At 37.1% G+C, this 15,165-nt stretch overlaps 1 protein-coding gene across 1 annotated transcript in view; it reads left to right on the top strand.

Moving 5' to 3' along the window:
* The window catches only part of UVRAG (UV radiation resistance associated), a 293,487-nt gene that overhangs the window by 191,020 nt on the left and 87,302 nt on the right, over nt 1-15,165 (top strand). The gene's annotated exons all lie outside the window — the stretch shown is intronic.

Genomic DNA, 15,165 nt, shown 5'->3' with positions numbered 1-15,165 from the left:
AACAAAGTTAATTTGAAAAGAAATGGGAAAACTGAATAGGATTTGTTTCCAGATTATGGTAAAATAGATATTGAGACCAATACTGAAAATGTGGGATTAAGAAAAATCTTAAATATATTTATTAGTTAACAAAGAAATAAGGAACACTTAGGCCTGGGGCACCTGGCTGGCTCAGATGGTAGAACATGCGGGTAGAGAGTGCGACTCTTGACTTTGGGGTCGTGAGTTCAAGCCCCACATTGGGCGTAGAGCTTACTGAAGAAAAAAACATACTTGGACTAAAAACTGAGTGAAAGCAAGAACTTAAAGAGATTGGGTAAGAAATGAAGCAAGCTTTTGCCTTGAAGGTGTTTAATAAACTAAATTTGAATTTGATAAAAGAACCTGAGCAGGACAATGTGAAAAACAAAGCTGATAGACAAACTCATTTATGGACATAAGTACACAAATACAAAATAAAGTGTGTGCAAGCTGAATCTAGCAATTCAGGAGCCTGGCTCAACGTTAAAAAAAAGCCTTCCACATGATTCGCTCATTAACAGATCAACAGAAATATCATACGGTTATTTCAATAAATGTAGAAAAAGCATTCAATAAATTCAGTACTTATTTAGAAAGGCAGTATGGGTTTTGATTAGGAGCATGAGTTTGAATTCAGATTCTTATTTATTATATGTGTTAGATAGAAATGGAAACAGTACTGCTGCTATCCTGGTATACACGTTCTGTATAATTTTTTCCCCTTGGATGTGGGCAGGACTTGTGAACATAGTGGAATTTCATTCCCTTGATTAGGGCCACTCATCATTTGATTTTGAGTCAGTATGAAGGGAGATTATCTGAGCGGGCCTGACCTAATCGAGTGAACCCTTGACAGCCAAGAAGCAGTAGCAGATGCTCTTTGCTAGCCTGCAGACGAGCAAACAGCCATGCTGTGAACTGCTTATGAAATGAGCCATGTAGCTAACACTTGAGGGTGGCCACTAGGAGCTGAGAGTGACATCTGGCTGACAGCTAGCAAGGAACTTGGTTAGTCCTACAACCACAGGAACTAAATTCTGCCAACAACCTGAATAAGCTTGGAAGATGACCCTGAGTTCACATGAGAGCACAGACTGGGCAACGTCTTGATTTCAGACTTGTTAGACCTTGAACAGAGAACCCAACCATGCTGTATCTGGACTTCTACAGAAACTACGAGCTAATAAATGGGTGTTGTTTTAATCTGATAAATTGGTTATTGTTTTTAAAGCAGTAATCAGAAATGATTATCATGTGATCTTGGACAAGTTCTTTGATTTCCCTGTGCTTTTTATTGTCTGTAAAATGGAGATAATACTTCGAAGTGTGTCTGCATGGATTAAATGAGTCAATATATGTAAAATAAATGTACATGGTAAAGCCTCAAACGTTTTCAAATAGTACGAGTAGTTATTAAAACTCTTTGTAAACTAGAAACAGAAGGGAGTTTTCTTAAAATGTTAGAGAATGGCTATCAGATCCATAGCAAGCATTAGCCTTAATGGTGAAACTTCCCATTGAATTCACAAAGCACATCAGGATGCACATAAGGATCAGCACAATAAAATATCACACCTGAGGCCTTGGTCTATATAATTACATGGAGAAAAGAGACAAGGTACAAGTATTTGAAATAAAGGGAGAAAACTTTCTTCTTCAGATATGAATGTTATGTAGAAAACGTGAGGGAATCTGAAAACTATTAGAATTAGAAAATGTAGCACATTTGTTGTATATAAGATCAACATGAAAATCAAGTAGACTGTATATACCAGCAATAACCAAACAGCAAATGAACACAATATAAGTACCTAATATATTTAATAAGAAGTGTGAAAGATCTTTATCAATAAAAACCAGAACACATTATAAAAATGACAATAAAGCATATAAAAATCCAAATAAACGATTGTACATACACACTTGCTTGGTGTAACTACATCTTATGCTACTCTGATTTGTTATACTACTGTTTGTAGTATTTTTCTTTAAAATTATTTTTGAATTTAAAAGAATCTCTTAACAGTGTATTGTAAATCTACTTTTTCCCATACGCTATTATCGGATACTGTCTGCCAATAACCTGATAGAAGAGCTTGGCCTCGCAATGGCTCCCAAAAAGTTTGCGCAAATGACAATGTCAGATTTGCAGCAAAGAGATAGAAATATATTACGTGGATTTAAAAACGCAGGTTTAAAATGGAAATAGAAAACCATAACAATCAGTAGGCCAACAGGGATTGGTGGAAGTTATTTGACATTAGGAAGGATATTGTAGGGCAGGGGGATAGGGTCATGGGGATTGAAGAGTACACTTCCCATGATGAGCAGTGAGCAGTGTACAGAGTGTTGAATCATATTGTACACCTGAAACTAATATAACACTGTATGTTAATTATAGTTGGATTAAATATTAAAAGTTTAAAAAAATTTTAAGGGCATGCACATTACTGTAACCCTAGGAAAATTCAGCAGTTATATAGAAGTATATCAGAAATTGGTTTGGCTAAAAATAAATAGGATGCCCAAATTTGTAGGGGAGATTTGGGGGTTTTGTCTACAAAATCATGGGAGAACTTCTTGCTGCCAGGATTCACTAAAAAGTTTCCTCTTGTAAATTAGTGAGCGAAAACATTAGCACAAGAATAGCAAATTAAAGAAAGGAAGGAAGGAAGGAATCAATCTAGACTATATAAAGGAGATTTTGGTTAAATCGTTGAAAAGAAACAGCTCAGTTGAAATATTGTGAAAGGATGTTACATCAGTCAGATTCCAGTCAGGAAAGAAGAATCACTATGAGTGTATGGTATAAGGGATTTATTTATAGGACTAAGGTATTACACAATTGTGAGAGAGGCTGAAAGAGGGTCCGAAAGGGGGAGTTGAAGGATTAGAGAAAAGTTATTGACCAGCCCTTCTGAAGCTCTGCACAGGTGGACAACTCAGGCCAGGAAGTGGGAAGCAAGATCTATCCAGCTGCTCAGTGGGACCCCAAAGGAGAGCAGGTGGAGACATCTATGGAAGACTGTCCAGTGCATCTGCTAGTGGGCCTGGAGTCACAATTTGTCAGCGAGGCCTGCAGTTGGGAACAAAAGCTAGATGCAGAACGGGAGCACAAAGACCACATGGAATCTGCAGGCAGCCTTATGTGTGTCTTTTACTGCGTCTAACCGCTGTTAACTTCAGAGTATAATGACTGCTGCTCCACTTCTGCCTTCCCAACCTCATGCAAATGTGTTTTTGGTTCAACTCTAGCCTGGATTTATACAGGCGGTGGTGTTATGGAAAATAGTTCCAGCTTAGCCAAGTGAACACAGTAAAAACCCACAACAGATATGAATAGTCCCCATACTTTATTCTAGGAATATAAGGATTAATAATAACAACAGTAATCCAGAAAATTGTAGTAGCTTTTGCTGTTTCAGCTTTTGCTGTAATCTATCTATCTATCTATCTATCTTCATTCACTGTCACAAAAGCAGTATAAGAGTGATGCTGTTATTATCTTTGTTATATTGATGTGTAAACTGAGTCACAGAGAAGTCAAGAAATTTACTTTCAAGGCTACACATTGTTCTCTAGGATTAACAGCAACAACGTTTTGGCAGAATCTAGTAAATGGGGACATACTTAGGGACTGTACATACATTCTAGAGAAACTTGCTCACAGGAAGGAGGGCACATAAAGGTAAGAAATGTATCATTACTTGTACTAATGAGAAAATAGAAAAAAGTTAAACAGCCTACATATCCATCAGTAAGGGAGTGGAGAAATAAAATTTGGGATATACATGAGATGGAATACTAACTAGGACTTCAAAGGAATGCATTAGATACATATATTAACAAAAATAGCTCTCAGAAAACAATATTGAGCGAAAAAAGTAAATTGCCGAACGATATGCATGGTTCATTATTATGTAAACATTTGTATTTTAAAAGTATAAAAAGTGATAGACACAGATGTTCACCAGATTTATAAAGCTAGTGACTTGTGGGAGACGCTATGGCAGATGCAGTTGCTTGTCTACCCACAGCCATTCTTGGGTTCCTGTTTATCAGCAAAACTCCATTTTGTTATTCCTTTCTCTTTGTTTACTGTACAGAAGGTGGGCCCCAGAGACTAGCCATGACTGGCTTTTTACCAACCATAGTAATCCCATTCCCCTCATCAGTGATTGGTTTAGACATAAAATCTGTCACAATTCTGGCCACTTCTAAGGGGTGTTTTAATGCACTAAGACAGACATGGCTAGGGTGTTAATGATATTCTATTCCTTGATCTCAGTACTTGTTTCATGCAAGTATTAATTCTGTGAAAATTCAGTGGTTTTGAACTTATCTGTATATTGTACCTTAATGAAAAGTTTATATATCATATATATGTCATATATATATTATATATATGTCATATTATATATATAATTAAAATATATTTTATAAAATATATCTAAAATATATACATAATATATAAAATATATAATATATAAAAATAAAATATATTTTATGTAATATATATTATATATAAAATATATATTATATATAAAATATATAGTATATATATTATATATACATAAAAATATATAATATATAATATATAATATAATATATGACAAATGGCAGAGGACAAGAGTCCATCATCATCTACTAGACATTGTCTCTACAAATGAAACCCAAATGTGTAGCAACCATTTTATTTACCATGAATGGGCCTAAACCAATTTTCTAAGGATGGCAGGGTAGAAAGATGGGAAAACCTGAGTCCTGTATAAAGTCACCGAGTTCCTGAGTTAGCCAACTTTAGAACTAGACTGTTTCCATTCTTCTTATTAAGACAGTTAAGAGTTTTCTATTACTTAATGTTGAAAGCATCCTAACTGATGTCAAAGATGGGGAAGTAGTTGAGGTTGAGGAACAAAGGAGACTCACTTTATTAGTAATGTTTTATTTAACTAAGAAAAGCAAAAATAGTATCAATTGTCAAGCCTGCTAGTGGATAGTTATTTGCTCCTCATTCTCTAATTTTAAAAAATCTTTAAAAATAAAAAGGAAGTAAAAGTGACAGATGAATTGTATAAGCATCAGGAACAAAGGTGTGGGAATGATGATTGTCATTTGAGGGGTAGCTGGGAAATGTTTCTTAGCAAATGAATCAAGAACCAATTTGTATTCATTTAATAAATACTAACTGGGCTTTTACTGTGTGTAAGCAACTGTGACATTCAGCTTGGGACTTATATTTGAAATCACTGTGGTTTTGGTTTTTGGGTTTTTGCTTGTAAAGAGCATCTTAATATATTGGTGTGTGTCTTCAGTGTTCTATAGGATAACTTCCCATATGTCTACATTTTATTTATTTTTATTTTTTATTAAAAAAATTTTTTTTTACATTTACTTATGTTTTGAGACACATAGAGACACGGAGCACAAGTTGGGGAGGGGCAGAGAGAGAGGAGACGCAGAATCCAAAGCAGGCTCCAGGCTCTGAGCTGTCAGCACAGAGCCCAACGCAGGGCTTGAACTCACAAGCCCTGAGATCATGACCTGAGCCAAAGTCGGACGCCCAACCAACTAACTGAGCCACCCAGGTGCCCCATCCGTATGTCTACATTTGAAATTAATCACTCCAACACTATATCCAAATTGGGTGAAAAACCTACATAACCATATTTTGCATGGTTGTATTTATTTATTTAAAGTTTTTATTTATTTATTTTAGACACCCCCCCCCACACACACACACACGCACACACACACCTGGGGGGTGGGGGTGGAGCAGAGAGAGAGGGAGAATCCCAGGCAGGCTTCACACTGTCAGTGCAGGCCCTGATGTGGGTCTCATGAATTCATCATGAGATCATGACCTGAGCCAAAATCAAGAGTTGGACGCTCAACTGAATGAGCCACCCAGGCACCCAGTTTTGTGTGATTTTAAAAACATGTTCGTTCTCATCATTTGCCTAAGTAAAATTCATAAAACAAATTATTGTTACCGCTGGTGGAAGAGTGATCAGAACTCTGACCCCTAAGTTATATTATTCTGTATTTGAATAGTAATTGTACTCAGTTCGTAAATTATGACATATATGTGTTTCTGGTTCTAGGATGTAATAATTTGAAGAACGCCAATTGCAGTTGAAAGTTTAGGCATACCTCAGAGAAACTGTCAGTCCAGACCACTGCAATAAAGCAAATATCGTAATAAAGCAAGTCAAATGAATATTTTGGTTTCCCAGTGCATATGAAAGTTATGTTTACACTATACTGTAGTCTGTTACTTGTGCAATAGCATTATGTTTACAAAAACAATGTATATACCTTAATTTTAAAACTTAATTGCTAGAAATGCTAACCATCATCTGAGCTTTCAGTGAGTTGTAATCACTGATCACACATCACCGTAACACATATAGTAATATTGAAAAGGTTTGAAATATCACACAAATTACCCAAATGTGACACAGAGACACACAGCAAATGCTGCTGGAAAAATGGTCCAGTACACTTACTCATCACATCATTGCCACAAACCTTCAATTTGTAAAACAAAGCAAACAAACAAAAACAAAAAACATACAGTATCTGCGAAGTGCAATAAGGCAAAAGCAAAGTAGGATTAGGTGAGTATGCATCAGCCTCGGTGTAAGACCTGAGTTAGCTCCCCTCCTTCTCACTCTAATCTTGGTCAAGTCACTTTCCAAGCTTCAATCTGGGGAAATAGTAACAGTTTGGGGTTTGTCTGCATGTAATGGAAACCTCAAATTAACAATGACTTTAAACATATAAAATTTTATTAACACACATAAAAATCCAGGGATCGGTAATCCAGGGCTGGAATGGCAGTTCCATAAAAGCTTCAGAAAATCCAGGCTCCTTTAAGCTCTCTGCTCTGCCATTCCTAGGGTGTGGCCTTCATTGTACAAGATGGTTGTTGGAGTGTCAGTCATTACTCAACCATTAGGAAAATGAGCACTCTTTCCTCCTATAAAAACTCTCACATTCTCCAGCCTCCACAAGAGACTGAGAAATATGTTTCTTCTGAGAGGAAGGAGGTTAAGAGAGGTATGTACAGAAAAGGAACAGAGAGAACAGAGTGTAGAAAATTATCCAAGAAACAATGTGAGAAAAATTCCAATAATTGAAAGGCTGGATTTCAGATTGAAGGAGTGCACTGAGTGTCCAACCCTGTGATATGTTGAGATGCTGGAGGTAAAGTGAATATTCTGAAAGCTTGCAAAAGGGGATAAATACATACAAAGGAATAGGAATTATAATGTCTGACTGCTCAAAGGCAGCACTGAAAACTACAAAACAGTGGAAGAGTGCCCTCACGATACTGTGGGGAAATTTTTCCTATAATTTAGATGTGTATATCTGTCAAACTATCAATCAAATGTAAGACTAGAAAAAAGACTTTACAGACTTCAAAGTCCTTTAAAAAATCTCCCTACACACCTTTCCTAGGGAGCTCCTGGAAGATGTGCTGTATTAGTACAAGGGAATAAACCAAGTAAAAGGAACTCATCATTCAAGGAAACGGAGGGATCCAACACAGCAGAGAAACAAAGGGATCTCAGGATGATGGTGAAGGGAAATTGTAGGTCAGCTTTTCAACTGGCCTAGTGAGCAGAAAGATGAAGGACTCCAAGAAAGAGTTGAAACGAATAGAGTATCTGATATATTTAACTATATTGAGAGGGAATTTTCCTTGCTTCCAGGGAATCTGGGAATGAATTCGTGAGAGGTATACATCAATAAATTTAACAGATGAACAAACTGGATGGTTATTAACTCCAGGAAAAGCCAAGTTTAAAAGAAGGAAGATATAAATATTATACATCGTTTGCTTTAGCTCAAAATAATAATTCCGTGGTTATGATGCCATTATGTTGCATATTGATTTAACCAAAAATTGTAGTGTTGACCCTGTTGAGAGCATGGAAGGAAGGAGAAGTGTGGTGTTTGGGGACAAGATGGGGAAGCAACATGTAAAAGAGCTAAACCCTCATTTTCCCCAGTAGGTTGTCAGTAGATTATTCTTTAAACCATAGAATCAAGAGACAAGAATATAAGTTATTAACTAGATATATTTTGGGTAAATACCAAGGGGAAAAAGCAGCTTAAAGTGTTGAGAGTAACTGGCTCTGGGTCTAGGAATTGATGTAGAGTGAAGGTGTTAGCTAATAAGCATGTCAAGTGATGTTTTTACCATCAGGTTTGTAGAGCAATTCGACTTTTTAAACCATGTACAAATATTATTTAGATAAAAATAAACATTAATTTTTGTGTGCTTCATTTATACAAAACATTTTTATTTGTCAACCAATTTAATACAATTTAGTGAACATTTATTCAATGCCTGCTAGGTCATTGTACGAGAGAGAGGCATGTAAACATGTGATTAGAAAACAAAGCTCCCAAATTGTGGATAAATACCGATACGTCTTACGGAAGCACCATCAGTTCTGATCCGGGACTCAGGAAAGCCGTGGGTAGATAGAGGTTTTGCATTGGGCCTCAAAGGATGAGAGGAATTTGAATGGGAGATTAAATGCCAGCTGTGACCAGGGTTGTCAGGCCCCACCGTGACTGGAAAAGTAAATGTGTGTAGGAAAGAAGTCTGGTAGAGCTGTGGGAGGCTGTGTTGACTTCGCTGCCTTTCCTAGACATTTCTATTAGTCATTTTTTCCCGAGGATTTACTCCTCCCTGCCCTATCACCCAGACACTCTTAATTTCAGCATGGACTTTACTGTGCTGGGTTAGGTGGTAGTTCTCTCTCTGCTGGCACCCTGCCTCTTAAACTTTTGGTCTAATTTACAGAAGGATAAGGGAAGGAGGAAAAATCTTGCTTTCACCTGGCCAGATGTGGATTCCTGGAATGTAAAGATAGGAACTTTCTTCCCTGACCTCACAGGCAGCTAGATACGGCTGTTACCTTTTTTGAGTTCCTGAGATTTAAACAGTCATTTTTGCAGTTTGGACGTAATTCTTAGAACCCTTGAGAGTGATGTAGGACATATCTAATTGTTTGCAAAGAAATGTAAGAATTTCATAACTGTAAAATAACTTATTCCTGTTATTTGTCAGAAGTGCTCTTCAGAAGTAATTGGGCAAGTGTGTGTGCGTGTGTGTGTGTGTGTGTGTGTGTGTGTGTGTGTGTGTGTGTGTGTGTAAGAAACATCCTCCAAATTTAGCTTTGTATGCTCTGGATTTGTTTTATATTGTTGGGTCCATAAGAGGAAAGGCTGACTTAGAACTAAATAGCAGAGCTAAACCATATGTTTTATACCAAATTAGAAACAGGTGAAAGTTGTTAAAATCCGGCAAGCGCTTACAAAAGCTTTAGACTCGAGTTTGTATTAAAGGCAGGTGGTTATATGTACAATAAAAAGCAGTCACCAGCACACCAGCTTATTGATACATATGTGATTGATCTTTTTGGATAAAAACAAGGAGGAGTTAATAAATCACTGCACGTAGCTATAAAGATGTTTGGGCTTGAAAGCCCAGCCTGTAAGAGCAAATGTGGACCCTGAAGGAAATTTATGAAGCATAGATCCTTTTAGCTTTACTTAACAGCTAACATCTGACTGACCCAGGGGGACCATGGAAATTTATTGCTGGGCCATTCAAATATTTAAGCTGTTGTGTGATGTAGAACAGGTAAAGATTAGCCCAATAACAAATATGAGGCTATAAAATAAAATGAGATTTCAATGACTTGTAAGTACTTGTCAGAGGTCAGCTCTAAATGACTGGTCAGAAATGGGGAAAACTTGTTGATAATTAAAGCAGATTGATTATGACAACCTAGATGTTAGCAGAGGTTGCTGTCACACCAATGATCCTTGGAGTTTCCTCCTCCTGTAAAATCCATTCTTAAATAGAATGACTTTTAGGGGCCACTAAATTGCCTTTTTGTGCTCTGAAATTGGGTCAAATGACAAGTTGAAGCAAATCCTTTTGCAATTTCAGAATTGAAATAGGCCTTTCTCAAATATATTCTAAATATATGGAATTCCTAGAACTCATATTCATTTTAGAAAACGGACTTTAGTTAACTTATGTTTGTAATTTGAACTTTGACATCTAGAAAGCGGGTAGAAGTGTTTAGGCTTTATGATAAATGATCTAAAATTAACCTTTAAAACTTAACTGGTTGACAAGTTTATGTACACAATTATTGAAAAAATCAGTTTAGTGAAATTAAGTGGATATTTTTAAAAACTTACGGGTTTATTTCCATATTTTTATCTACTTTTCTTTATATATAAATCCCCAAAGTAATAAATGTATGTAATATTGTTACTAGGACTTCGGAAGTTACATTTTGGGTTTTAACGAGGTCTGTAGTTATTGGTGTTAACAATCTCTGCCTTTTCGACTTAGCTGTAAACCCAAAATGTTGTCATGTAAAAGCTAGATTTGGCGGTTTTCAAGGTGCCAGCTTATCCAGCTTATTCATTCAGTTGATGAATTTGGTAATAATTTGGTTCATGAACATCTGATTTGTGAGATGAAGAAGTCCCACACATTTTATAGAAGTCTTGAATAAATGAAGTTTGCAAAATAATACAGATTTACAAAATGGGTTTATTACTAGAGGGGGAGAACGGTGTAGAATTGAAAGCATAGGATTAGGAGTCCAACAGGCATGGGTTGGAATCGTAAGTCTACCACTCCACGGATACATTCATTCTCTGTCCATTCCACAAGTAAATATATTCCAGATGCTGTGCTCTAGGAACTGGGGTACAGTATTAAGACTCAGCCTCACAGTTTTCATTCTTATGAAAGAGTCAAAGGAATAATCAAGCAGTTACAATTGCTACAATTAAAAGGTACTGTGTTGGGGCTCCTGGGTGGCGCAGTTGGTTAAGCGTCCGACTTCAGCCAGGTCACGATCTCGCGGTCCGTGAGTTCGAGCCCCGCGTCAGGCTCTGGGCTGATGGCTCAGAGCCTGGAGCCTGTTTCCGATTCTGTGTCTCCCTCTCTCTCTGCCCCTCCCCCGTTCATGCTCTGTCTCTCTCTGTCCCAAAAATAAATAAACGTTGAAAAAAAAAATTAAAAAAAAAATAAATAAAAAAATAAAAGGTACTGTGTTAGCACACAGGGTTCTGTGCGAACGTAACTAATCCAAACTCTGGGCAGGGGTGAGGTGGAATAGAGTGGGATTTGGTGGTTGTCGTTGAATGTTAAGAAAGACTGTGTGACCGTGGACACCTCAGTATGCCTGTAGGACAGTTGTATTGTATGGATAATATATACTAAATCGGATACCTCATGCACAGTATATACTCAGTAAACCCAGTCCAACATCAGCATCGGTATTGATTGCTGTTGTATTGGTTGTGCTCACTGGCTCTTTTACTCTAGTGCTGGAGGGCACTGGCTCATATTAATCCATAGTAAACACCATTCTGTAACTTGAAATTTCCTTCCCACCAAAGAATTTTTCTTTTGAGCAGAGTTCAAAGCACCTTCTAAAAATAGGAACTGGCTGTCTAGGTATATTAAGGTTAAGAAAGAATGATGAAAATATTTCTAAATCCTAAAATCTTTTTTTTTAAAGGACTGTATATCACTTAGATACTCATTTTTTCAATTTTTAATTTTTAAGATGTTTATTTATTTATTTTGAAAGAGAGAGAGAGAGAGCAGGGAGGGGCAGAGAGAGGGAGAGAGAATCCCAAGTGGGCTCTATCTCATGAACTGTGAGATCATGACCTGAGCTGAAATCAAGTCGGACACTTAGCTGACTGTGCCACCTAGGCACCCCGATATTTAATTAATTTTTAAATTTATTCCTTATTCATTTATTTACAGATATTTGTCAAATACTTACTGTGGCTAAGACTTTGAGCTTAACACTTATGTCCTCAAGGAATTTATAGTCCAATAGAGAAAATAAGACTTTTGTGTAAGCAACTAAGATACAGAGTAGGAAGTACCAAGTGTATAAGAATATTTTGTGATTTCAGGAGGGAGAAAAATGGATAAAATATGGTATCTCCCATTGTGAGACTTAGAAATAGGTGTGGGATGGGCACCTGGGTGACTTTGTTGGTTGATCATCCAGCTCTTGATGTAGGCTCAGGTTATGATCTCCTGGTTCGTGAGATCCGTGTCAGGCTCTTTGCTGACAACACAGAGCCTGCTTGGGATTCTCTCTTCCCCTCTCTCTCTGCCTTGCCCCCGCTCTCACTCTCCTCTCTCAAAATAAATAAATAAGCTTAAAAAAAATAGGTGTGAGATAGGTGAGGCCAGAAAATAAGGCACAGTAATAATAATAATTGAATGCCCGCTGTATCCTAGTAACTGTGTCGGCTCTTAGATTTTTTAATTCAGTTTTCACAGCAGTCCTGGAAGATTGGTATTATTAAACCCATTTTAGAGATTTGGAAACAGGTTCAGAGCAGTATGCCTAAATTCACACTCTAAGTAGCAAAGCTGGAATCTGAGCCGATGCCTCTCTGACTTCCAGAGCCTTATATCCCCCTTCTATTTTTCTCCTCCTCCTCCCCCCACCTGGAAATAGGTACTCTAACTAAATAAATAATTTTGATACAAAACATTGAGTACCTGTTATGTTCCCAGCGCTGATAAAGAAGTGGTTTACAGAGAACGTGCCATTAGGTGCACTGATGTATTTCAACAAACCTACATTATGTGCACACTTCGGGAAGTTGTCTTTAGAAATTTAAAATGGCGAATGGTCTTTCTTCCAAATCCATGTTCCAGATGGAAAAATCTTCTGGCATTACCAAGTATAGTGGGTTCATGCACCTTGCATGTTTAATTGTAGGATTTTGTGGGTTGTTTTTTTTTTTTTTTTTTTTTAACATTTACAGATTTTGTGGGAAACAGGTGCTGTTAAACTTGGGCAAATACAAGATGGCTGTTAATGTTGTGGAATGTGATTTTGATTTACTTGGCAGAATTTTTATTTTATAAAATCGACTATTAAAAAAGACATGGTTTCCATCCTTTAATTTTGTTCTGTTCACTGAAATTTGCCTGTAGACTGTTTTTCAACAGTTACCAAAAGGGTGTGGAAAAACTGGAAGGTTTCTGCAAGGAAATTGATATTGAGTTCTTTAACAGTTTCCACAACCCTGCTGCTTACCAAGTAAAAAAAAATAGGGATTATTTTTAACCTTCTTACTGAAATTATTTGGAATTCTATTTCCCTGAAATTCCATTCTCTTTTTAGTACAGCTCTAAAGAACTATATTTAATATTGGCAAAGAAAATAATCTGATGTAAATCTTTTCATTACATGATTTCTCCTTTAAAAACCTGTGATGGCATCTTATTACCTGTCATATCAAATGTCATCTCTTTTGACTGGCATATGTGATCTCCTATTATATAATCTCTCTCCTTTTTCTCCCCCTAGAGGAGGAGGATGAAAAATCACTCTTCTCATTCTCTTATAAGGACTTTGATCACTTCTACCCATGAATGAGTTCTACATTCTAGTATCTGTTTGCTGCTTCTCCTCTAATTTATTATCACTGTCCTTACTTCCTAGATATTTCCTCTTTGCTTTCTGAAACCCCTCTTCAATGCTTGTAATAAACTCAAGTCTTCAACCCCTCTACCATATTATTGTGTATGCAACTAAGATAAACCACTGAATAGACAACTGCTGGATACACGTAAAATAAGTGACTCTCTCCTAAAAGTTTCACTTACCCTAGAGCCTTCTTAATGGGAGACTGTTTCTTGTCTCACACTGCCCATATCTTTGGGTCTAAAGCAGGTGGTATCCTCTGTGTATCCTGATGTCAATTTAAAATCATTTCTTGGGATACCTGGGTGGCCCAGGCAGCTGAGCGTCCAGCTCTTGATTTCGGCTCAGGTTATGATCCCAAGGTTGTGGGATTGAGCCCCGTGTCAGGCTCCATGCTGAGTGTGGAGCTGCTTAAGATTCTCTCTCTCTCTCTCTCTCTCTCTCTCTCACTGTCTCTCTTCCTCACATAAAAAAATGCATTAAGATATATAAAAAAAATAAATCATTTCTCAGTGGCATGTACCTAGTGTTTTTGGCACTTGGAGTGGGTCATTTTTAATACTGTTTCTGAATGATAAAGTTATGTTTAGTAATGATCATGAAATGAAATAATAATGCAAAAAAAGAAAAGCAGAAAATTGTCTTTGATTGAAAAAAATGTATATATTTGCTATTTTATTGAACACAGTTTTGGGGTGTTCATCTTCAAGGAACAATTTTAAAGGTTTGTATATCACTGTACCTTGTTTAAGGCCAAATGCAGTATTTTTGTATCGGAATAACCTTATCTAAAACTCTACACTGGAAAAAAGATAATGCAGAAAAAAATTACACACTGCCATCATTGTTTATTTTGAATCTACCGTTTAAACACAGGAATACGTAACACGGAACAGTTTGGAGACACAAACTGTGCCCAGAACATTCTAGACCATTCAAAATGTAGGAGTGGAAATGTGTAGCTCAGTGCACTTAGCTGGGCTGACTGTATGACTGGGAGCTCTCTGAACTAACTTCCATATAGATATAATGTTTATTAGAGTGTAAATAAGGAAAATATCCCGATTTGAAACTTGCAGATACATTGAGATGAAACCGTCCCTGAAGAAATTGTTTAGAAACTAGACCAACAAAAGATTTTTTTATGGGAGGAATATTTATCATTGACAGTGTTTAGATTTTATTGGCTCCTAGTGATAATAAAATGAGGACCAATTTTTGATCTATTTTATGATCATTTAAAAAGTCGCTACAGGGGTGCCTGGGTGGCTCAGTCGGTTGAGTGTCTGACTCAGCTAGTCATGATCTCACAGTTCGTGAGTTCGAGCCACACGTCAGGCTCTGTGCTGTCATCACGGAGCCCGCTTTGGATCTTCTGTCCTCCTGTCTCTCTGCCCCTCCCCCACTGGCGTGCATGCACGCGTGCTCCCTCTCTATCCCAAAAATAATATGTCACTACATATATTATACCCCTTTATAGACTGCCCCCCCCATCCTGCCCTTGATAGGCCACTACCTTTACTCTTCTACCTTAGTAGCTCCTTACTCATAGCTTCTCTCTTGTCAGTATCCTACATGCCCCTATCTCATCGCTCTTACCTCTAATCCACTTAGCTGCTAGGGAAAA

The sequence above is a fragment of the Lynx canadensis genome, chromosome D1 (assembly GCF_007474595.2).
Source record: "Lynx canadensis isolate LIC74 chromosome D1, mLynCan4.pri.v2, whole genome shotgun sequence".
NCBI classification, from domain to species: Eukaryota; Metazoa; Chordata; class Mammalia; order Carnivora; family Felidae; genus Lynx; species Lynx canadensis.
This window is presented reverse-complemented; position numbering and strand designations above follow the sequence as displayed.